The 25,231-nt window shown below is 46.4% G+C and overlaps 2 long non-coding RNA genes across 2 annotated transcripts in view; one reads left to right on the top strand and one right to left on the bottom strand.

The window, feature by feature from the left end:
* Window positions 1–1,486, bottom strand: part of LOC121017765 (uncharacterized) — a 7,401-nt gene extending 5,915 nt beyond the window's left edge. The window contains exons 1-2 of the long non-coding RNA XR_005784888.1: window positions 1,298–1,486; window positions 275–704 (exon numbers count right to left, since the gene is read on the bottom strand). This is a non-coding gene — a long non-coding RNA (uncharacterized LOC121017765). The remainder of the gene's footprint in view (window positions 1–274; window positions 705–1,297) is intronic.
* Window positions 1–25,231, top strand: part of LOC121017766 (uncharacterized) — a 62,870-nt gene that overhangs the window by 23,829 nt on the left and 13,810 nt on the right. The gene's annotated exons all lie outside the window — the stretch shown is intronic.

Raw genomic sequence — 25,231 nt, 5'->3', positions numbered from 1 at the left:
CAAGTGGGGCCCCTCCCTGGCCTGTTCCATGTGCCATGTCTGCGAAGGGGCGTGGAACACTGCCGCTCAGGGCTCCACAGGACATCTTCAGGTAGACAGACTAGAGGACCTTTCGAATTCCATGTGGGGCTCAGCCTAGATCACCAGGCTTTTGACCAAATGGAGCTTTGAAGCTAAATCCTCAGCCCTGGGCTCCCCTGGGAATATAGTAGGGATGGGGATGAAGGCAGCCATGGTCAGTGCTGGCCGAGGTGTCCGGGTCCGGTCCATTTACCTTGACGTTAGCCAACATTTGTTTTCCAGCAGACGGAGGTGAGTTTACGCACAGAAGTTGGGGGTTTTGGTTTAGCCTCCAGAAGAAACTTGCGTTGTCAAGAGGAGCTCTGGTTTTCATTAGCAAAACTCAAAGAGAGAGTTTGTGCCTTGATTTTGATTAGTAGGAATCTGGGCTTGGCAGGGATGGAAACTTCTGGGTTCTTGAAAAAGCTCACTTTAAAATCGGCAGTCTTCTGGTGTAAAATGCCTTTTGTATTTGGACTGCGGCATGATTTAGTATTAACAGATTCCAATTTCACTTTATTGTCCTGTTTTTGTCTAGTTTTGTGTTTGTTTTTGTTCTTGATTTTTTTTTTTCCCGTTCAGCGATGACATTCCTAGAAATACGTAGTAGGCGGGTTCAAGCAGTGGGAGTCTGGGTTCTACTCCTGAAACCAAGAATACATTGTATGTTAAACATTGTATTTAAATTTGCATTTAAATAAACAAATTTTTAAAAGGAGAAAGTTTTTAAGTGGGTGACCCCGGCTGGGACAGATATGGAAACTAAGGGGGATGTTCTCCCTGGAGGATGACATGATGAGGCAAAGCTGAGGCATTCCAGGATGGAAGGAAGAGGCAGTTGCCACAGAAACTGAAATGCTGTACAAGCAAGCAAGCAAGCAAGCAAGCAAGCAAGCAAGCCTTGAGAGCCTTCAGATTTGGAGAAGTACAGAGAGAAGGGTATAGTGTGCCCCTGGGTTTAGGGAAGGATACGAGGCCACAGATTTTGACGGAAGGGAGCTGCTGCTAAGCCCCCTTCAGGGAAATTTACGGCACCACGTATGCAGGGCTGGGGAGGCAAAGGAAGGAATCCTGCACAAACTGTTGAGAGAAATAAGCTTTACTGGGTGAACCTTAAAAGAAAGGTCTTGAGGAAGGATGTGGTAGGTTGGTCCTTTATTCACTTTGCAAGAGGTATTTTGTCGGGATATGGCAAATCTGGGGTCTTGATGAGACGCTTCCTTCAAATGAGTATTACCTTTGTAGGTGCTGAGCTTTGGACACCTGGCATGGCTGACTGACTGGCATGTTTCCATCACAGGTGAACCCCATGGGATTTTCTGGCTCCTCCTTCACGTTTTTCTGGTTTGTTGGTGTTGTTTTGATCAAACTAATACGAGCTCCTTACGGATGATTGGTGGTAACAGCCTGGATGTAGATTCGATGAGACATTACATCTGCTTGGGAATTGATGTTAAGATTGTAAGTTAATGGTTGCATTTGGTTTGGAGAGTAAGTGATTTTTCTCAATATTCTGGAAATGGGCCCCACGCGATTATATTTGTTTCCTTATGATTCCCTGAGATTCTGGAAAGATTAGACATTCAAGAGGTTGGGATACCACACTGTGAAGGTGTTTAATGTTCCCATGGGAAATTTCTCAGTCTGTGGAAAAGAAACCCAGGCCCCAAATGCAGTTCCTTTGGCTGGGGTTGAGTGGACCCAGAAGGAAAGGAAAGAAAAGAGATAACTATGTGACGTTACAGTGAGACTTTAATTGCTCTGAATTGATGTGAATGAATGAAGGAAGAAAGATGAACATAAGTGGGTTTTTACATATTGAATTAGTTTTGCCTTTCTGGAATCATGCTAATTTAACCCAATTTAGTTTTCCATAATATTCTCGTTTTATCCTTTTTAACTTGAACTCTATCTTTAGTTATGTCATTTAAAAAATTTCTTCTATTATTTCTTTGTGACTTCTCTCTTTCTGCCTCATTAGAAATTTGTGTATCTTATTGATCTTTCCTTTTTTCTTTTTTTAACTTTTTTTTAAAAAAATTTTTTTTTTCAATGTTTATTTATTTTTGGGACAGAGAGAGACAGAGCATGAACGGGGGAGGGTCAGAGAGAGAGGGAGACACAGAATCGGAAACAGGCTCCAGGCTCTGAGCCATCAGCCCAGAGCCCGACGCGGGGCTCGAACTCACGGACCGCGAGATCGTGACCTGGCTGAAGTTGGACGCTTAACTGACTGAGCCACCCAGGCACCCCTTTATTGATATTTTCACACAATCAACTCTTGGATTTGTTCATTCCTTCTACTTTTCTTTGTTTTCTGTTGCACTAATGTCTGTCCTTTCTTCCTTTGCGTTTGTCATCCTTTCTTCTCCTTTATTTAGATGTATATTCTCGTCTGCCAACCCCCTACTCCACCCAAGTTCTTAAGCTGGAAGTTTAACTCGCTAATTTTTAGCCTTGCCTTTTTGATGTCAGAATTTGAATATAAATTCTTTCTACCTACTCCTTTATCTGTATGCCACAAGTTTTGATAGATGGTGTTTTCATTTTATTTAATTATAAATATTTAAACATTTCTATTATGATCTCTATGCTGATTCATGAGTTATGGAGAAACATGTTTTTAAAATTTCTGATTTATTATTATTTCAAGTTCATTTAAAAATTGACTTCTATCTCAATTGTACTGTCGCAAAAGAATATAGATAGTATGCAAATACGGTTTACAGGATACCCAATTCTTGAAAATACTTTGAGGGTTGTTTGTGGGCTGGTACGTATTTATTTTTTGGTAAATATTCCGTGTGTTCTAGAGAACAATGTTCATCCTTTCGGTCTAGCTTGTGAAATGTGCTGTTAACACCTTTGTATCCCTTTCACTTGGGGTGTGCCCTTGGGATCCTCTGGTAAATGCAGGATTCTTAGGTTCCCCTTATTTGCTTTGCATGGACACCGAACTTGCTCTTATACCCTTAGGAGTGGTTGCTCATTTCCAAAATTCTAGATTCTTGGAATCAACATTTTCCCAAGGCAACTCAACTCTAGTGTTTGCTTGGAAGTCTGATGTTACAAAACAACTTCTCCTCCTCCTCCTCCTCCTCCTCCTCCTCCTCCTCCTCCTTCTTGCCCTTGAGGATTTTCCTTATTTTCTTGTGAGCTCAGCAATGCACTTACTTTTATTGTAATTCTTCCAACATCTGACTAGCTTGGTGGTAAAAGGCTGTTGCAGAATATCTCGGCACACCAGATTGCCAGAGGCAGAATTCTCTAGATATCCTTTACTGATAAAACCGGTAGGACTCCTTCCTTCTGTCCCTCCTCACCTTTCTATCAGGTCTGGAGTAAGACATAGTCCCCAGGAATAGCCAGTGACCTGGCATCTTCTTGATGAGAAGGGGAGAGAGCTCTTTCCCTCCAACCCCGATTTTCGTTGTGTGATGAGTTTTTCTTCCATCACAGCTGGAAGTATTGGTCTGAAATTTCATATCCTTTTGGTCACACCACATGCCCCTTGCTTATTCATGCAGGGAGGTGTTACGGAGGGATTTCAAAGAGGAGCATCACAGCGGTAATGCCAGCATACTTAGAGGGAAGTGGAGGGAGAGAGCAGGAAGGAGACAATGGAATGGGGAGAGGAGACTAAAACTAGGTCTTGGCTTGGACATAAGTTGCATGGTTGTAAGTGAGAGCCCATTGGCATAATTGTATATTCTGGGCCCCTAGATTTTCAGAAAGGGTCTCTTTCATAATTTATTACTAGTAACATAAACAGAAAAGGAACAAAGGATTTCTTGCCTACTGTGTTTATGGTCTGATTTGGGGGATCGGGGCTTGAACACATAAGCACTTCCGTTAAGTGCTCACAATTTAGTTTGTTGGACGGGCTGTAAAGAGCACTCAGAAAAATACATGGCAGTATGTGCTCCCTGCTGGAGTACAGTTTTAAAATAGGACCAGGGTTCATTTGAGGCAAGTTCAATGCGGACCAGAGGAGTCAGATAAGTCTGCCCAGAGGAATCAAGACAGGAACTGGCTTTGGTTTAGAGGGGCAAGAGAAAGACAGCAGCCAGCTCTCTGCAGAGAGGACGTGCGTGTCTGTCTTCCCCGCGCCTGATGCAGGTCTGCTTATGGAGCAGATTGCCCACATGGCATAGAATAACAGCCTAATGTCGCTGACCCAAGAGAGCCACAACTTGGTCATTTTACAAACGAGAAAGCGGAGATTCGTGGTACAAGCTCACAGCCCCCAGGGTTTCTGACCCTCCCATAATTATACTACTAGTTCTCGGTTGGTCAGTAGTGACTTCGGACCATAATTGGAGTATGACTAATGCACGGAAATGCATAGGCTCTGCATGGACAGTAATTACATAAGAAACAGTTATTGATTTTACTTTTTCTGTAACTTAGAACGATCGAACTCTGTGAAATACCTGCAATAAATAATGAGTCGGTATTTGCAAATGCTTAGACCTCTTTAGAGCAAGGTGCTATCTTAGTATAAAGAAAAAGACCCTTATCGCCAAGCCCGGTACCTGTGAGGCGGGAGGTTATCAATTAGCTGGAAAAAAAAAAAATGCCTAGAACAAAAGTTGATTTGACGACCTCTCCCACCAAAGAGAGAAAGAGGTAATAATTACAGATTCTTTAGCCTGGAAAAAAGAGGGGAGACTCCATGGATCCTCAGAGAGAGAGGACTCTTGATTTTCATGTTGTTTTGGACGATAGTTTTTTTACCCAGATTTGCGAAGTGGGATATGGTATGTTGAGCCACTTCTGGGCAGGATGACAGGTGATGTTTGTCGTCCCTGTGCGTAATTCCGTGGCTGGTGTAATGCCACAGCAATGGGTGCCAGCACCGAGATCTGATAGGTAAAACCTCAAGGCAGAGAAGTTGTCTTTTCAAGTAAGTGGAAACCATTTGACAATAGCCCTACGGATTGCAAACATCAGACGTATATTGAAAAAGAAAAATGGCTTTTCTCATAGGGGAACTGGGAGCTCCAAGAAGTAATGTGCGTTATGGTAACTAAATCTCATTCCTTACCCTGGAACCATCTTTCTCGAATAAATACTATATATTAGCTCTTGGTTAGTGTTGTGTGGAGAGGCCCAGTCACGTTGCTGAACCTGGGTCTGGGATCGTAACTCCCTGGAAGCTGTTTTCTTCCTGTTGGACTTGCTTTTCCAACTGGCCCGTCTTCCACAATTCCATCCCGAGCTCTCGGATGCCACTTGGCCATGAACGTGCTTCCTCTATCAGACGCCAACTCCTCCCCCGATTATTCCACTTCTACGAGAAATCCCAACACATCTTTTTCTTTCTTCAAGGTCAGGTTAAGGGCTTGAACACTGCATCCTAGAGAAAGCGTTCCTCTGTATTTCTACGTTGATCTCCTTTCCTTGAAAGGTGCCGTCCTCTCAAACCAGGTAAGGCGACGAGGCCGTGGTAATCCTGGCCCTCATTCCGGGAGCTCCCGGAGAAGACTGGAGAGGGTCTCATTAAACTGCCCCGCTTTTCAGGGGAAGCAAAAGAGGCCCAGCGAACTTGTAATTCATGTCATTGCTATGTAGATGTAAAGCAACCGTAAGAGCGCCCGATACACCGTAAACGAGCAACGCCATTATAATTTTTTCAGCTACCGGGGAGAAAGCAGGAGCTCAGGAGGTCGGAGAGGGAAAAGGATGGTGTGTGGGGGCAAAGAAAACCCACCAGGGCGGCTCGAAGTCCATGCTGCCCCAATCGTGCATGCCCTGGTACACTCCGTTTGCTTGAGAGAGAGGCAGGGTCCAGGGTCTACCTGCCCCTCTGACAGCAGAGAGAAGAGAATCTCAGCTCCCTGCAGTGCACGGTGCAAAGCCCGGGTTAAAGACTTGGGACCAGACTGTGACCGTGAATGCGTAGCTTGGCTGAAAGGCTGTGGTGGCCAACAACAAGGACGGCTCACGCATCAGGTTGGCGGTGTCGGTGAGGTCCCTGAAGGTATGGCTGGCTGTGCTGTGAGCCCCAGCTGGAGCGGGGCTGGGCCTTGCTGGCGCACGGGTGCCTTCAGGAGGCCCAGGTAGCTGGGACAGCCCCAGGCAGTCTCCGAGGCCCGCGGGAAGGCAGGACCCCATTCTTGGGGAGCTGAAGTCTTGGAGAGGTTAGCAATCCTCCTGTGGGGCTCAGTGCTCTGACCTGGGACAGAGTCGGCCTCACAGCAGAGGGAGGTTTGGGCTGTAGGAGGGGCCCGTGGGGCGAGGGGACAGGCAGTCCTATGGGTCTCCATAGGATGTGGGCGACGTCCTTGTCTCCGGCTCTGACTGGTCACTGTTCTTTTCTAACACACACGCCATTTCTTTTAAGCTGCTCGGTAGGTCAAGTGGGCAGTGTCTATGTCTGCGGCACTTACAGGATGTGCCAAACCCTCCATCTGAAGGCTGCTTGCCAGCTGGGAGACTTCCCTCAAGCTGTAACTGAGCCAGACTTTCTTCCCCGTTTCCCTACAAAGCTCTGCCTTTTAGCTACAAGCAACATGGTGATTTCTAGTCTCTAACTTTACCTTTTTCTTTTTTTAAGTTTATACACTTACTTTGAGAGAGAGAGAGAGAGAGAGAGCATGAGCATGGGAAGGGGCAGAGAGAGAGAGGGAGAGAAAGAATCCTAAACAGGCTCTGCGTTGAGTCCGATGCAGGGCTTGATCTCATGGCCCGTGAGATCCTGCCCTGAGCTGAAATCGAGAGTCAGACGGTCAACCGACTGAGCCACCCAGATGCTCCTCGAACTTTAACTTGTTACAATAAAAACTAGCTTTCTTTTCTCTGAGTATAAATCAATCACTTTTAATTTAGAAAATGTGGAAAATGTGGCAAACTACAAAGAAGCGAATACAGGCATTCACGATCTTACCCAGTAGCTTCATTTTTCTAGAAGCCTTTCCTATGTACTGTGATGGAGTAGGTTAAGAGTCTGAGCCTGGGGTCAGGACTGAGTCTTTGCCACTAATTACACATTTCATCTCGGGCAAGTTGCTTGACTTCTGGGTCTTATTTCATTACCTATAACTTGTAGGTATCGATGCCTTTCTCCCGGGCTGTTACGAGAATTGAATAATATAAGGCATATAAAGTGCAAAGTACAGTTCGTGGTACCCAGTAAATGTTTAATAAAGGGTAGTTTTTCTAAAAACAGGGATCATGTGCAACATGTGTTTTTTGAGAGAGCGTTTTTTAATTTAACAGTGTAATCTGAGTATGGTACGTATTAAATATTCTTAAAGAACAGCCATTGCAAATCTATATAGTGTTTCTAACCCCAAAATTCTTCTCCTACGACGTAACCTGCCGGGCCCGCCCTACCTAAGAGTCAGACTACAAAGTGTTAATGGTTGGATATACTTCAGCGGTCCCTTTTCTTCGTGTCTGTTATGGAGTGTTTTAGGTCGAAAATATTCTGGTTTGCGCTTAGATAAACCTGGGCTCCACGTGCCTGAGTTTTTCATTGTGAGAGTACCTGTCGTTAAAAATTCACACAGGGAATTAACAGCCATCAAATATTCATTTGGCAGACTTTAAAAATTAGACCCAACTCAAACATAACTCTGTGTAACACAAACCTGTATGACATCAATGCTTGGCCAGTTTTACAGATGATTTTCAGATGTTTTGTCAGCACAGTGCAAATCAAAAGCAAGTGGAAATTGCAAATTTTGTAAACAACACAGGATTTCATGAGCTTGACGGACGTGACCTAGTGGGATGGTTCAGATTGCTTGAAAATGTCAACAAACAAGGATCTCCCAGATTACAACTGAACACTAGGAAATCAGCCAACGGAATCATAGATCGAGCTGTTAAGGCAGAGAAAAGCTGGACTATAAAGGAATTTAGAGGGGGCACTTATATTAGTGCCCTGAATATTTATAAAATAGTCCTCTGAATATTTCATAAAAGTTGTGCTGTTTGTGATTGTTCCCAAGGTGCTGTGAAGGGCGATGTATCTATATTAACATAAAATTTTGCTGAGAGAGTTGTGCCCCGACTTCCCAGTCAACCCTTAATCCTTTGTACTTTGAGAATATGATTAGAATTTTAACCTCCATTTTATTAAATAGAAAAGAAACCAAGATGACCTCTTCATAAATTGTCATCTTATTTTTCGAGATGAAGGGGCAGTCAAAATCGTTTCCCTCTTCACCCTGAGAGTTTTGGTCCCTGTTTCACCTGGGTTCCCTTCGAGTGTCCCTTTTCTGGTGCCAATCATCCTGGGATATTGAACACCTTCTGTGTATGTTGCTGTGTCTTGCTAACAACAGTGTGAGTTTCAGCGGGGGAGGGGCCGCACCCTGGTAATTGGTTCAGTGTGTTTCCTGGTTACTGGATGGCCATGGCCTCCGGTAGACTAGACCTGGAAGTCCACTTGAGTTAGCATGCTTTGAATTTTTAATGATCCTATTAACCTTGATAGTCAGCCAAGCTTGTTATTATTCTTTAGTTTAGTGCAACTAGGAAGAGTCCATGGGGGAGGTTGAGGACTTCCCTCCCTGGAGAGTTTCCTGGACACATTCATCGGCGTGTAGGCAGGGGGTTAAACACGGTGTCTTTGGTGCATCCTTTGGTTATTCCACATTTTCTTTGAAGGTCTCCTGGCATCTCTGGGCTCGGACCTTTCAACCCCACCGCCTCTCTTTGCCATCTCCATTGACCAGGTGGAAACAGAAATGGTGTTTACACCCTTTGGAGGATGCACTGGCTTTCTCCTCTCCTTTGGTTGGGATGACGGACGAGTTCATACTCAGTGGTTGAACTAACTGCTCGGTTATAGGTTGAGAGGACCCCCTTAGCTTCCTTCTGCCCCCTTATTCTTGCTCTGGCCACCATGCTGTTTGGAGCCTTTATTCTCTTTGAGCTTGTGTGTTTGCCAAATTAGTAGTTTGCTCTTGTGTGTTGACCTTTTTAATATTCTGTATTTTGATTGGTTGGTCTTACCATTCTCTCTCATTTTCAGCCTGGCTAACCCTCGAGGGAAGAGGTGAAACAGCTATCCAATAAAAATACAAAGTACTGAAAAGGTCAAAATACACTATTACAATAAATTACCATAACTCAAACAGGGAAGCAGGCATTAAAATTCTGATACTTACAAGGATAGAGATTGGCATGAGAGTTGCAAATGGCACCGCATTAATGCGTTTGGATGTCAGAGTTCACCCAGAAGAGAGTAAACATTCTAAAACCAGAGTCTCAACATTATCTTGTGAGTCTCCTATGCTGTCACATCCTGCCGTTGTTGGATAATATAAATGCTGCTCTGAACTGACGGCTTTCACCGTTCCTCCCTCTTCCCCAGGAGTGGGGACAAGAGGGGGGGAAAAAAAAGAAAGAGCAAACATGGTCGGTGCGAGATGAAACTCTTAAATCAGGCTTGCGGAAGACCGGTTACGATTTACGGCCGGTCAAGACACAGAGCATCCATTTTCTTTATTTTATTATCTGGGTCCTATGGACTGTCACTCGGCAGAAATGACATGCAGTGCGTGCAAGATGGAAGCATGGTTTCCAAAGCCCTTTTATCCCCTTTTCGGTTGGAGTATCTGCTCTAGGGATACTTCTTCGTAAGATGTCGCAGAGAACGCTGAGCGGAGAGGTCGGGATCTAGCCCTCGCCCATGTCCGGAGTGCACTTGCCTCTGAATATCTAAGTCTTTGTGACTGTCGCTCAAGACGTTGGAGATAAGAGTGCCTAAGACAGTGTCCGTCACTTTGTGAGCCTCGAGCCAGACGAACCAACCACCTCTCTCCCTCCTCCCAAGCTCTGTCATCTTGGGCAAGACTGCTGACCGCTCTGGGCCCTGCTCTCTGCGCGTTCCCTAGCGCTGGAAGAAACCTAGTGGTGGAGGGCGTGATTCAATGACTTGCCAGGAAGCCCCCCACCAGCCCCCCACCCCCGCTTCCTCCCTCCATCCCACGTGAGGAGCAGAAGCTAAATAAATCAAATCTCCAACCTGGAAGGCCCTTTCATATTGGTTGGATCAATAAGAACTCCATTTTCCCTGAGACATCGCCGGCACACGTCACGGGTGGCTCCTGAGACAGCCTGGCTGCTGGCAGACTGTGGCCCACTCACCTCTGCTGGCTGTCACCCGTAAGGATGGCAGACCCCCACAGGGGAGCCATCAAGCGCCCGACCGAACTTCGGGGGAGGGGCTCTCCCGCTCATCGGCAGTCACAATCTAATCGGCTCCGGCTTGAACAAATTCTCTCGTAAGTGGTAGCGTGAGCTGTGTTAATCTACTAAATCATAAACCTTCCCCGCACTGTGACGCCACCATTCCAGACAGATACTAATCTGCAGTCGTGCTGTCAGTTACGGTTTTGACACCAACGCTTTGAATTGCCAACAGAAAATCGTATTTGACATTTAATTCCGATCATGCAGAGCCTTTCATTGAAAGCCCTGTCAGTTTACCTTTATTGGGGAGACGGGGAGACAATATGCTCGAGTCTTGGCAATTTTTTTTCTCCTGGAAGGAGGCATGGGGGCGGGGAGGAGAAAGGGAGAAATACTGGCCCTCAAAGAACGCACCCGTTGAAGAAGGACTTTACTCCTCACGGTTGTCTGATGCCGAATCCTCTCCCACATGCCTTTGGGTCTTAATTCTCGAATTTACTGCATGCCAGCAAATCTCCATCATTTTACATGGATCAGGCATTAATTCAGGTCAAATCAGGATTAATTAGTCAGTATAAACCGGCCAGTGGCATCAATGTGCCAACAGGCATTTTAAAATAATCTGCTCTTATTTCGCATTGGTATTTTCTGACGGGGGGGGGGGGGTGGGGGCTGCCTCTGGAGTATTATAAAATTGCAGTCAGGTATCTGACAGAGCTGGAAATGAGGAAAAATGTCAGTTTTAGCAGTGTTTAAATCTCACCTGCCACTGAAATGCCACCCTTCTCAAATTGGGTCCTACGGGAAATAAAAGGGGCGGAGGGCGGGCTGGAAAGAGGTACCGCGTTCGTAGGGCGGGAGAACAGCCTTTAAAATCAGGGGTTTGCAAACGTGGGAGCGCTGGGGGGTCACCTGGGGCGCTTGTTAAAAGACAGTTTGCTGGTGGGTGGCCCCACCCTCAGCGTTGCTGATTCAGTGGGGCCAGGGAGGGGCCTGAAACTATATTTCTAGCAAGCTCTTCCGTGAGGCTGAAGCGGCTGCCTCGGAACCGCACTCTGAGAATCACTGCCTTCACGTAGGGCAGAGTGGAAATAGGGACCAGAACAAGAGAATGGGGCTGGGGAGGCAGTGTCCCCCCAATCGCACAGAGAGCACATCAGAGCTTTCCGACGTGGCCAGTAGGTGGAAAACATGAGCCCACACCGGCCAGCGAACGAGGACCAAGGGACCTACGATGCGGGGTGGCTGATTTCTTCCCCCTCGCTTGTTGCCCTCTCAACCCTTTGAGTATCTCCACGATACAGAGGGAAGAGGGGGGGGGGTCAACGGTTCAACGGAAGGTAACCTGCTTGAAGCCCTGAAGGTGGATTAGAAGGGGAAAGTACTGGAGATGCTGATCCCTCATTATCCGTGAGACGAAACTCGGGGACCCGAGGGGGATACAGAGAATCTAAGTTACGCTCAAGTCTTGGGTTCACACCTTAATCGCTCCTGGAGATCAGTAGGCCTCAACTGCTTGACCTATAAAGATGGAGGTAGTAATGCCTCCTGACTGGCACGGCTCAGCAAATGGAGGAAGAGCCCCCACCCCCCTGGACAGAGTGACGCGGAGTAATTGCTCAGTCAACGTTTGCTTCCTTTCTTTGCTACCCCTGTCCGCCATCCAGGCCACAGCCAGTGAGAGGAGCTGCGTTAACGTGGACCCCGCCGTTACGGAGCAGACAAAATTGCCCGAAGTGTCCCCGTGACCTGGGCGGGGTGGGGGGTGGGATTTAGTTACCTGCCTTTGCACAGACGAGACGCTGATCTTTAGGAGAGGAGATTCTGAGAAGCCAGTTGATTATCTGAGTGTTTGGGCTTAAGAGGAAGGGAGAGAGAGAAGAGGGGGACAGACAGAGGGGGAGGGGATAAGGAGAAGGGCAGAGGAGGGGCAGGGGAGGTGTGTGCCCCCTTTTTTAGACTCAAGGGCTCCTATAGTGGCCTCTGGTGCTGCCAGATGTGGGAATGCCACTCAAGGTCATGCTTGGAAGACACATTCCTCTTACGTGGATATGCCACATACGAGGCATTCTATTCCCATAGCAACAGGGACCGCAAATGGCAAAACTTAGAGTCTCTTTCAGCTGGGCTTTGTGAGGCGAGAGTGTCTTTTGGCTTCTGATGGTAACTCGCCTGGGCTGATCTGAGCCTTCCAGCCCTTTGCATCTTAACCATCCAGCTGGGAGTGCCAGACCACCATGGCTGGTGAACGAGGTCCATTCAACCACTACTGACTGGGGGCCTCCTCTGGGGAGGCTGGTTGTTAGGGATACACAGATGAATAAGACACAGAACTTACATGGTCCTTGCTCCAGAGACTGTAGGGTTTGGTGGGGGGACATACAGCCTCAAAATTTTATTAGAGTATGAAATGTGTTAGAACAGGACCGAATGCAACGACAGTGACAGGCAGGCAGGCAGTGACTGAGCAAGAAGCAATCTGGTGGATTTCTATGACAATGAACTCGGCCTTGAAAGGAGACACTGGCCAAAATATGGCGGGTCTCTTTCCTGGAGGAACTGGTGTTACAGGCAGTTTATCGAACAGGGTGTTGTGGCCTGGGGTAGAGGTGCCGTCATGGCTAATATGATATATCAACCTGAAGGGGCCAAGGGTGTCCAGATTAAACATGATCTCTGGGTATGTCTGTGAGGATGTTTCTGGATGAGATTGGCACTTGAATGGGTGGAGTCAATAAAATAGATTGCCTTCCCCAACATGGGTGGGCGTCATCTGATCCGTCGAAGGCCTGTGTATAGAACCAAAAGGCAGAGGAAGGAGGAATTAGCCCTTTTTGCTTCCTGCCTGCCTGCCAAGCTGGGACATTGGTCTTCTCCTGCCTTTGGACCTCGACTTACATTCTTAGTGTCCCCAGATCTCAGAGTAGAGCTATACCACTGGCTTCCCTGGTTCTCCAGCCTGCAGGTGGCAGATCATGGGATTTAGCCTCCATAATCCTAGGCATAAATCTATCTCATTCTCTCTCTCTCATATATATATAATTGGTGCTATTTCTCTGGAGAACCCTAATATGGGTGCCAGTGGAGAAACAGCTCTGTTTTAGGATTTAGGCAGAACTGCCTGAAGTCTCAACGCTCAGAGTATGGAACTTTGAGCTCCGTAATTGTTCCTAATTAAAGGCCAGAGTGGCTCAGAGGTGTGGGAGGGGCTGAGCCTTCACCCGGGACCGGCAGGCTCCAGGAGGGCTGCTCAGGCAGGGATCAAGGTGGGATTTTGTTCTCCCTGGCTGCATCCTGTCTGCAGGGGGCCAGGGTACCAGACAAGGTCTGGGAGGGCCTTGTACCACGGGGCCTGGTTCCAGAAGTGGTCTGACTCTGAAGGCAGAGTCTGGAGAAGGGAGATTCCCCTGAGGCCATCGGCCTGTTACCTGGGGCTGCAGACATCCCCTGCTCTCCTGATGATCCCGGCAAGGAAAGAGGAGCCCTTCCTCGAATGTTTGCTGCCTCCTTCTCCACCCCTTCCCCCTCCAGCCCCCATATTCCTTGCCATTTCCGGGGAGTAGAGAAAGGGGTGTAGGCAGTATGCGTGTGTGTGTGTGTGTGTGTGTGTGTGTGCGCGCGCACACACATGGGCACATGCCTGTTTCCACGAGCTTCCCCGCTGGTCCGTGTCTAATACTTTTCTTGTTGTGAGAAGACTTCAAGGCGGCTGTGGCAGCGGCGGGCACCGACGTTGTTGAGAAACTCTGAAGATGTGTGAATTGTCCATTTCACACCGTTCCTCTAATGCCGAGGCCCTCCCTGGCGATAATGACACAGGAGGAGGATGGGAAGATTATGTTTTCTGTTCCTGCTACTGTCCGGGGCAGCCCGCTGCTGCACAGTCTTGTGAAAACCACAGCCTCCCGACCGGGGTGCCGGACGCCTCCCTATCCACGGGGTGGGGGTGGTGGTGTTCATTTCATCTTTCACCCTCATTAGCATAACGGGGGCAAGGGAGCCCAGCACCATGCGTTTCCTGGGTAGGCAGCCAGCAAATATGTTTCAGCGACGGTGACAGTGATAAGCACGAAGGGAAGTCTTGGAAATAGAGAGGTGGTAAGATTTGGTTGATAACATCTGTGCCTCCCACCAGATCTGAACAGCAAGACTTCAACTGATTGACTCCATTAGTATTCGGAGGTTCCTCCTCTATAGAAAAAGCCTCGTCTTTATAGAGCATGGACTTTACTGCCATCAAGTCACTGGGTAACCTTGGGTCAGTGACTTTGCATCTCTGAGTCTTCTTTTTCCCTGCTTCCTGGAGGTGTTAGGGGAATCACATAGGATTGGATGTGCTTAGTGTCACAAAGCCCAACAAACGTTAATGGTTATGATAGTTGCATAACATAGCGGTCAAGGACGTGGGCTTTGCAGCTGGATAGCCTGGGTTTGAACTCTGATCTGGTGCTTGCCTGCCGTGTGACCTTGAACTCTCTCTGCCTCAGTATTCTCACCTGTGAACAGGGATAATAAGGGAACACAACTGATGATCGTGTAAATGAATTTGCGTAAAATGCTTGGAATAGTTCTGGGCATATAGTCACTGCTATGTAAATATTCACGAAATAAATAAAATCAGGTATCGCACTGTGAAGCATCATTTGGAAGAAAATCTCCTGTCAGTGGGGCGGTTTGTGAAAATCCCACCTTTCCTAAAACTGCCGCTTTGGGGTTATTTCTGGATTGGCCTGCTTTGCCTGTGCGATAAACAGCCTCACATCTCAGTGGCTTACAGATGCAGATAGTAACTTCTTGCTTATGTTTTAGGTGGACCGCTGTGGGTCTGCGGGTCTCTGCTCCTTGCATTTCCTTTCTCTGGGGCCCAGGCGGAAGGCGGAGTCCCGGTGTGGATGTGCCCACCCTTTTGATAGAGGGGAAGATCACACGATCTGAGAAGACCCCCGCAATCCCATCTAAAGCTTCTCTTTGGCTGTGACATGGCTGAGCCCAGACAAACCACATAGCAGTGGACCTAAATGCGTGGCTTCCTGTCGGTGAAGGAGGTGGTATGTGTGGCCGAAGAATACAGCGTTCTAGTAAAGAAGCAAGGCGATGAGGAGATATGGCACCATTTTACATGAGGAGCAGTTGAAATAGGTAGCCTGGAGAGCTTCTGAAGCCGTAGAGGTCTCCAGATATCTGAAAGCTATTTGGTGACAGATTGAGGAAATGTATGCTGCGTAGCTCTGAATGAGAGTACAGAGCACGAAGCAGATTTGGCTCAGCATAGATTCTTTTTTTACAAATGTTATTTCTTTATTTTGAGAGAGCTAGAGACAGCGCGAGTAGGAGAGGGGCAGAGAGAGAGGGAGAGAGAGAGAATCCCAAGCAGGCTCTGCGCTGACTGTCGGGGCGGAGCCCAACTCGGGGCTCGAACTCACGCAACTGTGGGATCATGACCTGAGCTGAAACCGGGAGTCAGACGCCTAACCGACTGAGCCACTCAGGTGCCCCATCAGCATCAATTCTTATAAAACGGGCTGCCGAACGCAGCCATGGGTCTCTTTACGGTCGAGCGGGTTAAGTAATTAAGTGGCGACATCAGCAGGTCAAAAGAGATGACTTAGCAGGGCTTCGTTTCATCGTATGTTCCCCCAAATCAGGTTCCTTCTGAATGGAAGTCAACCCTTCGGAAGTTTGAAAGATAGTTAGTATCAAGTCACTTGGGGTCAACACGTGTGGACAATTCAACACCAGCTTTAGCCTTGTACAGGACGTACGGTGAGAGGTCATGGTCACTTACGCTGTTGTGTGTGTATTTCCGCCTTTCTTCTCCGCCCACCGTGAAATCAGGCATTTCCAAGGACTTCACTTCGACCGATGCAATGTGACCACTGATGATGTGTGTCCTCCTTCCAAGAGGACGCTTTGAGAGCCACCGCGTGATTCACCGTGTTCCCTTCCCGTGGTCCCAGTGACGAGGAGCTTATGAGCCAGGATGAAGCCTCTGTCAGCCTGGGTACTGCGCCGATTACAGAAACAGATTCCCCTGCTGATTGCGTTGCACACGCATTATGACTGAGAAAGAAACACTGTCGTAGTCAGTGAGATTTCTAGGGTTCCTTCTTACTCCAGCATCAGCTCACACCTCCAGCTTGTTTGCTGACGTTTCCCCCACAAAAGCAGTGCTGTCCACGGAACCACTTATGTAATGGTAAATGTTCCGGTAGCCCAGTTAAGAAAGTAAAAAAGAAACGGGGGAAATGAATTTTAATAACGTCCTTTATTTAACCCCAAAGACCTAGAATATTATTATCTCAACATGTAAGCAATGTCCAAAATTAACGAGGTGTTTTACGCTCTTTCTTCCCATCCAAAGCCCCTGAACTTTGGGGTGTATTTTACGCTCGCGGCACATCTCAGTTGGAGTGAGCCACAGCTCAAGCCATTGCCACATCGGCCAGCCCAGATCAGAGGCTTCTAGTATAAGTCTTGGCTCTGTAGTGACTTGGTTAAAGGGATGCCACAGGCTGTTGTGCTATGGGTTGTTTAATTGGGCCCAGATTCATGTTGCGAAAGGGACTGATAAACATGTGTAAACAAAGCAGAAGGTCTGTTGTGTTGATTTTCACGTGAACTGAAGGACCACGGAACCAGATTTGAATCTTTACCTAGTAGTAGATAGGAACTATGGCGAGGGCCCTTCTGCACATATGGTTTTGTGTTTGTTTGTTTTTTAAGTTTATTTATTTATTTTGAGAGAGAGAGAGAAAGAGAGAGAGAGGGAGAGAGAGACAAGTGGAGGAACAGAGGGAGAGGGAAAGAGAGAATCCCAAGCAGGCTCCGCACTGCCAGCACGGAGCCGGATGAGGGGCTTGGACTCAGGAACCATGAGATCATGACCTGAGCTGAAGTCAGACGCTCAACCGACTGAGCCACTGAGGCGCCCCTGATTCTGTGGGTTTTAAATACATGGGTAATACAGTCACGCTTATACCCAGCCTCCTGTATGTATATGTATACGTGTGTGTGTGGTTTGTAGTGAACCACACACACTTTCCAGTACTTTCCTGATTTCTCTTTTTAACTTGAAATAAACCTATGTCGGAGTTCTTTCCATGAATACGTGCAGAGCCTCCTCCTTTCTCTTCTCTGTTTTTTTCTCTCTGTGGGACAGCTCGCCGAATTGTTATACCATCATATCTAACTGGTCCCTTATCGGTGAAAAGAGAGCCGTGCTTTTTTTTTGCAAACCGATGCTGAAATAAATGGCCTGTGCCCATGTCGTTTTGTGTGCATATAAGGATATCTGAAGGATACATCCCAGAGGTGGCTGGGTTGGGTGTGAAGGGCCAGAGATTTATGTTCTATTTTGCTGACTTGCCCTACCACGGACTGAGAGAATGAAGTTAAAGTCTTCTGCAGCTGGCAGGTTTTTGTTTATTTTTCTATATGTCTGGGTAATTTCTGCTTTAGGAATATTGCTGCTAGGTAATCGGATATATAAATATTCATAACTGTTTTATCTTAATTGCAAATTGCACCCTTTAGCATTAAAAAGGGCCCTTCTCTGTATCATTAAATACTTTTTGGTCTCACTGCCAGTTTGTCTAATATTAATATCATAAACCCGGCTTTCATTTTGCGTGTAGTTGCCTGGCCTACCTTTGTCCAGGCTTTTATTTTTAAAAATTGCTTTGTTTTCCATATGTCTCTTTAGAGCCTGGAGTTTGGATTTTCTTTGCGATACGGCCTGAAAAACTTTTATTTTTAAAAATAATTGAGGCTCATTTGCATACTGATATGCCTGCCTGGGTTTAGTTTTTCATATTTTATGTGTCCTTCTCGAGGACCTATAATTGCTTCTTCTTAAGTGTTTCACTCTGTGATCTTTGCTGTGTGTGTGTGTGTGTGTGTGTGTGTGTGTGTGTGTACTTCTGATATTTAAGAGGGTTGGTACTTTTCTAGTTGTTACCTTCACAAAATTAATTATAGCTTTATCTAATTCTCTTAGTCCCGATTTTTCTACACAGCATCTAATGGTTTCCTAGTATGTACAGTTATAAACCTAAAATGTTTCCTATTCCTTTGTCTTTCCTTCCTTTTCCTTAATTCAGTCTTCTTCTAAATTTGGTCAATAACAATATCTTTCTTTTTTTTTTTTTTTTTTTTAATTTTTTTTTCAACGTTTTTATTTATTTGTGGGACAGAGAGAGACAGAGCATGAACGGGGGAGGGGCAGAGAGAGAGGGAGACACAGAATCGGAAACAGGCTCCAGGCTCTGAGCCATCAGCCCAGAGCCTGACGTGGGGCTCGAACCCACGGACCGCGAGATCGTGACCTGGCTGAAGTCGGCCGCTTAACCGACTGCGCCACCCAGGTGCCCCAATAACAATATCTTTCTTGCAGTTTCTATTTGAACTGTCAACAGGCTTTTATTACCTCTCCTCCACCTCGATTACTTGATTTGGCAGCTTTATGTAATATTCTCCCTCTGTCCTCTGTTACCCATGAGGCAAATAGCAGACCTATTTCCTTTTTGGGCCTCTCTCGCCCACTTTGTTGTTACCCTGCCTCGTTCCTAGCTTGTCAGGGCATGTGACACTCACATTGTCTTCTGTCACCCAAATCCGTGTGTGTGTTTCATTTTTTCGCTCTGAGCTCGCGCATGTGGAGGACCCGGCCAGTTCTTTTGCTGTGGAGCCTTAGAGATTTCTTACACGGCTACAGTTTATCCTCTAGAAGTTTCCTCAAGAAGGGCTGTGGGCCAGCGATCCTTGGGTTGTGCAGGTTCACAACTGTTTGTCCAGGGTCGTTAGTTATACTCGCAAGGTAATTTGGAGAAACAGAAGATTCTTGGCTCAGGGGTCGAATCCCTGGGGAGTTCTAGGCCTTTCTCCGGTGTCATCAAGGGTTGACTGTTGCTGGGGAGAAATCTGCAGTCAGCCTGTTGTTTGTTTGTTTTTCTTTTTTCCTCTTGTAATCGAACTTTTAAATGCCAGAGCAAAGGATTCTTTACCTTTAAATTTAGTCCAACGGCTATGCCAGGAGATGCCTCGGTGTTGACTCTCCCGGGTCGATTTCCCCGACCACGGTGTTCCTCTTCAACAGGCAGCGTCAGGCCTTTTCTTTCGGGACAATTTTCCTGAGTTGTATTGTTAAATATTTGTTCTCCTTCATCGTGCTGGCTCACTTTATTTTTTATTAAGGGCATCTAATATCGGTCTCCTCTGCCTGTCTTTTACATCTGTACTCGTACCTCTCCCGGGCTGTGACTCCCTGTTTTATTTTGTGGCTTTTCTTCCAGTTTTGCAAATCTGTCTCCACGTCCCTGTTTATGTTTTCTGCAGTGTCTTCTTTTGTCCCTCGGTGTTTCGTTTTCACTTCTGTGATGTTGGTTCCATTCCCCCCCCGCCCGCCCCCGCTTCTCTCCTGAGTTTCCCCAGCCACATTTCATTGAGAAGTTTTGGAAATCGATGATTTTTCTGCCTTTTGCCCACAGTTGTTCTTATGGAGTCTCTGTGTGGGTGCTGAATTATTTATATTATTAGTATTATATTTATATTCATTTATTATATTTACATATATTTTATTATTAATATTTATTATACTTATATTATTATTTAAATATATTATATTTATATTATTATACTATTATGTTGTTGTTGTTGTTTTTAGCTATAATCTATATGATGTTATACATACTATAACTGCCACCTTGACCATTGAACACTGTAGGAGTTAGGCAGTCGAAAATCCACGTATAACTTTAAACTCTTCACAAACTTAACTACCTGGGGCGCCTGGGTGGTTGTTGGTTAAGCATCCAACTCTTGATTTTGGCTCAGGTCATGATCTCACGTTCTGTAGGTTCAAGCCCTGGGTAGGGCTCTGTGCTTGAACCTTCTTGGAATTCTCTCTCTCTCTCTCTCTCTCTCTCTCTCTCTCTCTCTCCCCCCCCCTCAAAAATGGATAAATAGACTTAAAAACAAACCAAAACCAAACCAAAATTAACTACTAAAAACCTACCGTTGACCAGAAGGAAGCCTTACCACTAACATAAACAGTCGACGAACACACGTTTTGTACGTTACATGTATCATATGCTGTATTCTGCCAATAAAGTAAGCTAGAGAGGAGAAGATGTTATTGAGAAAGTCATAAGGAGGAGAAAATACATTTAAAGTATTGTACTGAGTCTACTGTGCAAAATTTCTCATATACGTGGACCCGTGCAGTTCAAACCTGTGTTGTTCAAGGGTCGGCTGCATCCGTATCCTTAATCCAGCAATGACTACCCCCACTAGTCCCACTGTTGTCCCTCATCATGTAATTCATCACAGCGTAGGCTGGGTTTTCTGAGTCAGCTGTTTGCTAGAAGGTCGTGTGAGGGGAGGGGCCCAGGCAGCACCTGATGCTTCCTCTTCTGCTCCCCAGAGACAGATCGCCACTTGGCCATGGCCCAGCCCGTGACTCTCTGTGCGTCTTGCCTCCTCTCTGCTGCCGTGCGCCAGCTGGGGCCCCGAGGGCCTAAGTCACCAGCTCTGTTCCCCCAGTCCCTGGAAGCAGCCCTTACCTTCTGACCGCATCAATTAAGTGGCACTTTCTGAAATTTGTCCCCACTGGGCTCTCGTGTCACCCCTATTGCTTCTTATTTTTCGCTCCCCCCAATTCATAGCCCAGTCCCAGCCAACCTGGGGGGGCCCTTCTATGCGCTTTGGAATCTGGATGATCTCCGTCTCTGAATTCTGTGGAAACTACTAGTTGCACAGTTGATAATTCTCCGTTTGCTTTTGTGTGATTCCTAGTGGGGGAAGAAGTGAAACGAGGCAAAGTGGTCGCCACATTCGTACCAGAAGTCTTGCTTCTCAAACCAACTTGAAATCCACGTACCGTTGGTAATCCTTTTGGCTCACGGTTGTGTGGCTTAAATTAAAGCTGGGGGTGCCTGATTGTAAGTAGAGAAAGTTGCCTTATGAAATAAGGTTTTCTCTCAGCAAGTATTTCCAAAAGTGCTCGGAGGAGTGTTATTCTTTACGAATATCTACCAAGTCTGGTTATCTTCCTCGGGAATCCAGAAAAGACGGTTTTAGAAAACAAGCAGCAAACTTGTATAATTTACGTCTGCAGGCTCTCAGAGAGGTCGTCCTTTCGTATTGATTTCTGATCCAAAGCTGGAGAAAGAAGGGCATCTTTCTTAAAGTTCTGGCATCTTACCGTGACGGCAAGTGGTCCTGGGTCACCGTGCAAAGGGCGCTGTCATATACAAGGCTCCTGGAGGGACTCTGGCAATCTATATTACAGAAACTGAAAAATATTCGTACCCTTTCATCCAGCAAATCTATTTTTAGGGATTCGGCTTATGGATGCAATCAGAGACACAGAGATCAATGCCCAAAAATGATCACCAAAAATTGAAAACTACCTAAATGTTTAAGGGTGCTGGTTAAGTCATGGTACGTGCATATGACGGAGGAGAGATCATTTGCTGAAACAATCCTTCTGTTAACATTTTAGTGTTGTGAGAAAATGCTTATGCTATTACGTTAGGGTAGGATAGAAATCTATAGGCCAACTGATCTCAGTTATGCAAAATATGCAAAGAAAAAAACCAACTGGGAAGAAACATATCAAACATCAATAATGATCATTTCCAAAGAAGTCATGTTCATCTTCAGTGATGAGACTATGAAGTCATGCTTATTTTCTCTGTATACTTTGCTGTGTTTGAATTTTTCCACAAATGAGCACGTCTAATGTATTTTATATTGGCCTTTTATTTCTAATTTAATTTTTTAGGAAATGCATTCATGTTGGACAAAACTCAAAAGGCATGGGGACGTAGAGTGAATAGTCAATTGCCCACTCTCTTTTCTCATTCATTCACCCCTCCATTGCCTAGTTCTTCTCCCTGGAGGCAACAAGGATATTTGGCTCGTGGGTATACGTTCAGAGACATTCTGTGCAATCCAAGTAACCCCTCCCATATCTTCCTTTCCTCTCCCTTTCTTACACAAATAGTAACAAACCTACCATTCTGTTCTTTTTTTAAACTTCGTCTACTTTGGCAATGATGCCACTTCAGTACACAAAGAGCTTCTTGGAGTTTACGAACTGTTGCCCAGAATTCCATCCTTTGGAGGTATCTTGATTTGCTGAAATCCACCCTGAAACTGTTATCAATCTTTTTTTTTTCTTTAATGTTTATTTATCTCTGAGAGAGAGAGACTGAGTGCAAACAGGGGGAAGGGCAGAGAGAGAGAGAGAGGGAGACGCAGAATCCAAAGCAGGCTCCAGGCTCTGAGCTGTCAGCACGGAGCCCGACGCGGGGCTCAAACTCGCCAACCCTGACATCACGACCTGAGCCGAAGTCGGACGCTTCACTGACCGAGCTGCCCGGGCGCCTCTATCAATCTTTGTTGTTGTTGTTGTTATAAACAACGCCGTGATAAATAACCTGGAACATACGTCATTTCAAACATGCATGATGTTTATAGTCTGTGATGGCTCGTTGCACCTGTCAACAGGGCTCCAGGAGACGTCTTGCTGTCCATGCCCGGCTTGACAATGTAGTGTCGATTGAAACAACACTAGGATGGGCGGAAGAGGCAGGCAGGTGGGCAGGAAGCCCTTTTGTGGCTGAGGGGGGCAAGCTGTGGCGGAAGTTGGTCTTGTCTCCCACCTAACTTACATCCGTGGGACATCTCACGCGACACTCCCTGCTGATGGCTTCTTGCTATTATTTCACACTTACGTGGGGCTTATCATTCTCTAAGTGTCTAATGCAAACTTTTCTCACTGGACTCTTGTTACCCTGGGGGACAGGGTAGAGCGGTTAATCCCCCGTGTCACGGCTGGAGGAAGTTAGCGAGCCCTGGGTCGCGCATTTGGTTGCTACTCTAGCGCAGCCTGGAGCCACCTCTCCCCGGCTCCAGCCCCTTGTCCCTTTCTTCCGGTGCACGAGGTGCACCACAACTTGAACTTTCTCGCCTTTCTTCTGACAGCCGTCTATCGCGGGACCGCCCCTTTACTTACGTGGGGCAATACTTTACCCCCCAGCTTCTCTTGGAGATGTTACCGGGATGTCACATTGCTTAAAACTAGACCTTCTCTGTTTGATTTCTTCATTGAGGTTTTATGGCTCTGGTGGGCTATTTCCAATGAAAAATTATCGCAGCTGTTCTCATTGGCATTGAACTTTAGGGCTTCTGTCTCTAATTTATCTCGGTGCTGGAGCTGACCCGGAGCTGTTTTTTGAGGACAGGCTTGGCCCTTCATAGGGCTACTCACTCACCTCAAGCTTATATCCTGGTTGGGCTCCTTAATTTATAGACCAGAATGTCACATATGCTCTTTGCTCTGCAGGCTGTAAAAGTATAAAGATCAGCCTTTAATCTGCAGCATGGAGAGTCTGTCCTCTGGGTCCTTGTTAGAGGGCAAACCCCTGAATTCTTTGTTGCCTATTTCGTAAGCAGCACTCAGCAAACTCTAATCTTCTACCGATTGTCTATATGTCCTTTGTTGACATCTATGTAGAATGTCCTTTCTCTCCTTCTAAAGTCAAACTTAAAACTTTAATCTACTCATTAATCCAATCAACAAATAGGCATAAGGCATTACTAGGTACTAGATGCTGGGTAGTCATCAAGGTTTTGGGAGTATAGCAAACTTGTTACTTTCAAGGAATTTATATTCTAGTTGGAAGAGACACATGGATAGACATTAAACAAATACAACAAGTAAATGCTGCAGAGCCTCGGGGGCTCAGTCGGTCAACCATCTGATTCTTGATTGCAGCTCAGGCCATGATCTCATGGTTTGTGGGCTCGAGCCCCACGTCGGGCTCTGCGCTCTCAGGGGAAGATTCCCTGCTTGGGATTCTCTGTCTCTCCCACTCCCTCTGCCCCTCTCCGCCTTGCCGGCTCTCTCTGTCTCTCTCAAAATAAATAAGTAAACTTAAAAAAATGGAGTAAACATGCAGTATGGCAGATATTGATAAATGCTATAGAGAAAATTAAAACAATTTAAGGGAAATAAAGTGGAAAGGCGCGCACGCGTGTGTGTGTGTGTGTGTGTGTGTGTGTGCGCGCGCACTATTTCAGGTACGTGCATCTGGGAAAGCTTCATAGTCATCTAATAGTTGGCAGAAAGAAGTGAAAGTGTGAGGCACTCGTATCCTGGAGGGAAGAACATTCTAGGAAGAGGGCTTCTCATGTTTGGGGGGGCAACAAGACAACACGGCTGGAACAGAAGGAGAGAGAGGGGGAAAGGAGAGAGAGGAACGGTGGCACAAGGGAGGGGGTTGGGGTTGGGGCAGCTGGCGGACCACCCATGGCCTCTAGGTGTATTAGGCATGGTCCTCCAGAGAAACAGAACCATTAGGATCTATATCTGTACCTACACCGGAAGAGATTAATATATATAATAGTATAATATAAATATAGGTAATACATATATAACTAAAAGAATTGTGAAGAATTGGCCTCACACAGTTATGGTGGCTAAGGAGTCCTGCGATCTGTCATCTGCAAGCTGGAGACCCAAGCCAATCTTTCAGTTGGAGTCCCAAGCAGAAAAAGACCAACATCCTAGCTCCAGTCAGTGTGGCAGATAGAGTTCCCTCTTACTCAGTCTTTTGGTTCCATTCATGTCTTCAACTGATTGGACAAGGCCCACCCGCATTAGAGAGGGCCATCTGTTTGACTCGGTCTACTGATTCAGTGTTAATCTCATCCAGAAACACCCTCACAGACATACTGAGAAGACGGTTTGACTAAACGTCTGGGCACCCTGTGGCCCAGCTGACATGTAAAATTAATCATCATGGTATGGCAGTATAACTCTGTTTTTTATTTTTATTTTGAGAGAGAGAGAGAGAGTGAGCAGGGGAGAGGGGCAGTGGGAGAGAGAGAATCCCAAGCAGGCTCCACGCTGGGTATAATCCCACAACCCTGGGCTCATGACCCAAGCCGAAGTCAAGAGTCAGACTGAGCCACCCGGCTGCCCTGTAACTTTGGTTTTCACTTGGAGAGAGTTGGG

Source organism: Herpailurus yagouaroundi, unplaced genomic scaffold (assembly GCF_014898765.1).
Source record: "Herpailurus yagouaroundi ecotype Mexico unplaced genomic scaffold, PumYag 216, whole genome shotgun sequence".
In the NCBI taxonomy this organism is placed as follows: Eukaryota; Metazoa; Chordata; class Mammalia; order Carnivora; family Felidae; genus Herpailurus; species Herpailurus yagouaroundi.
The sequence above is the reverse complement of the archived record's forward strand: the minus strand, read 5'-3'. Positions and strand labels throughout refer to the sequence as shown.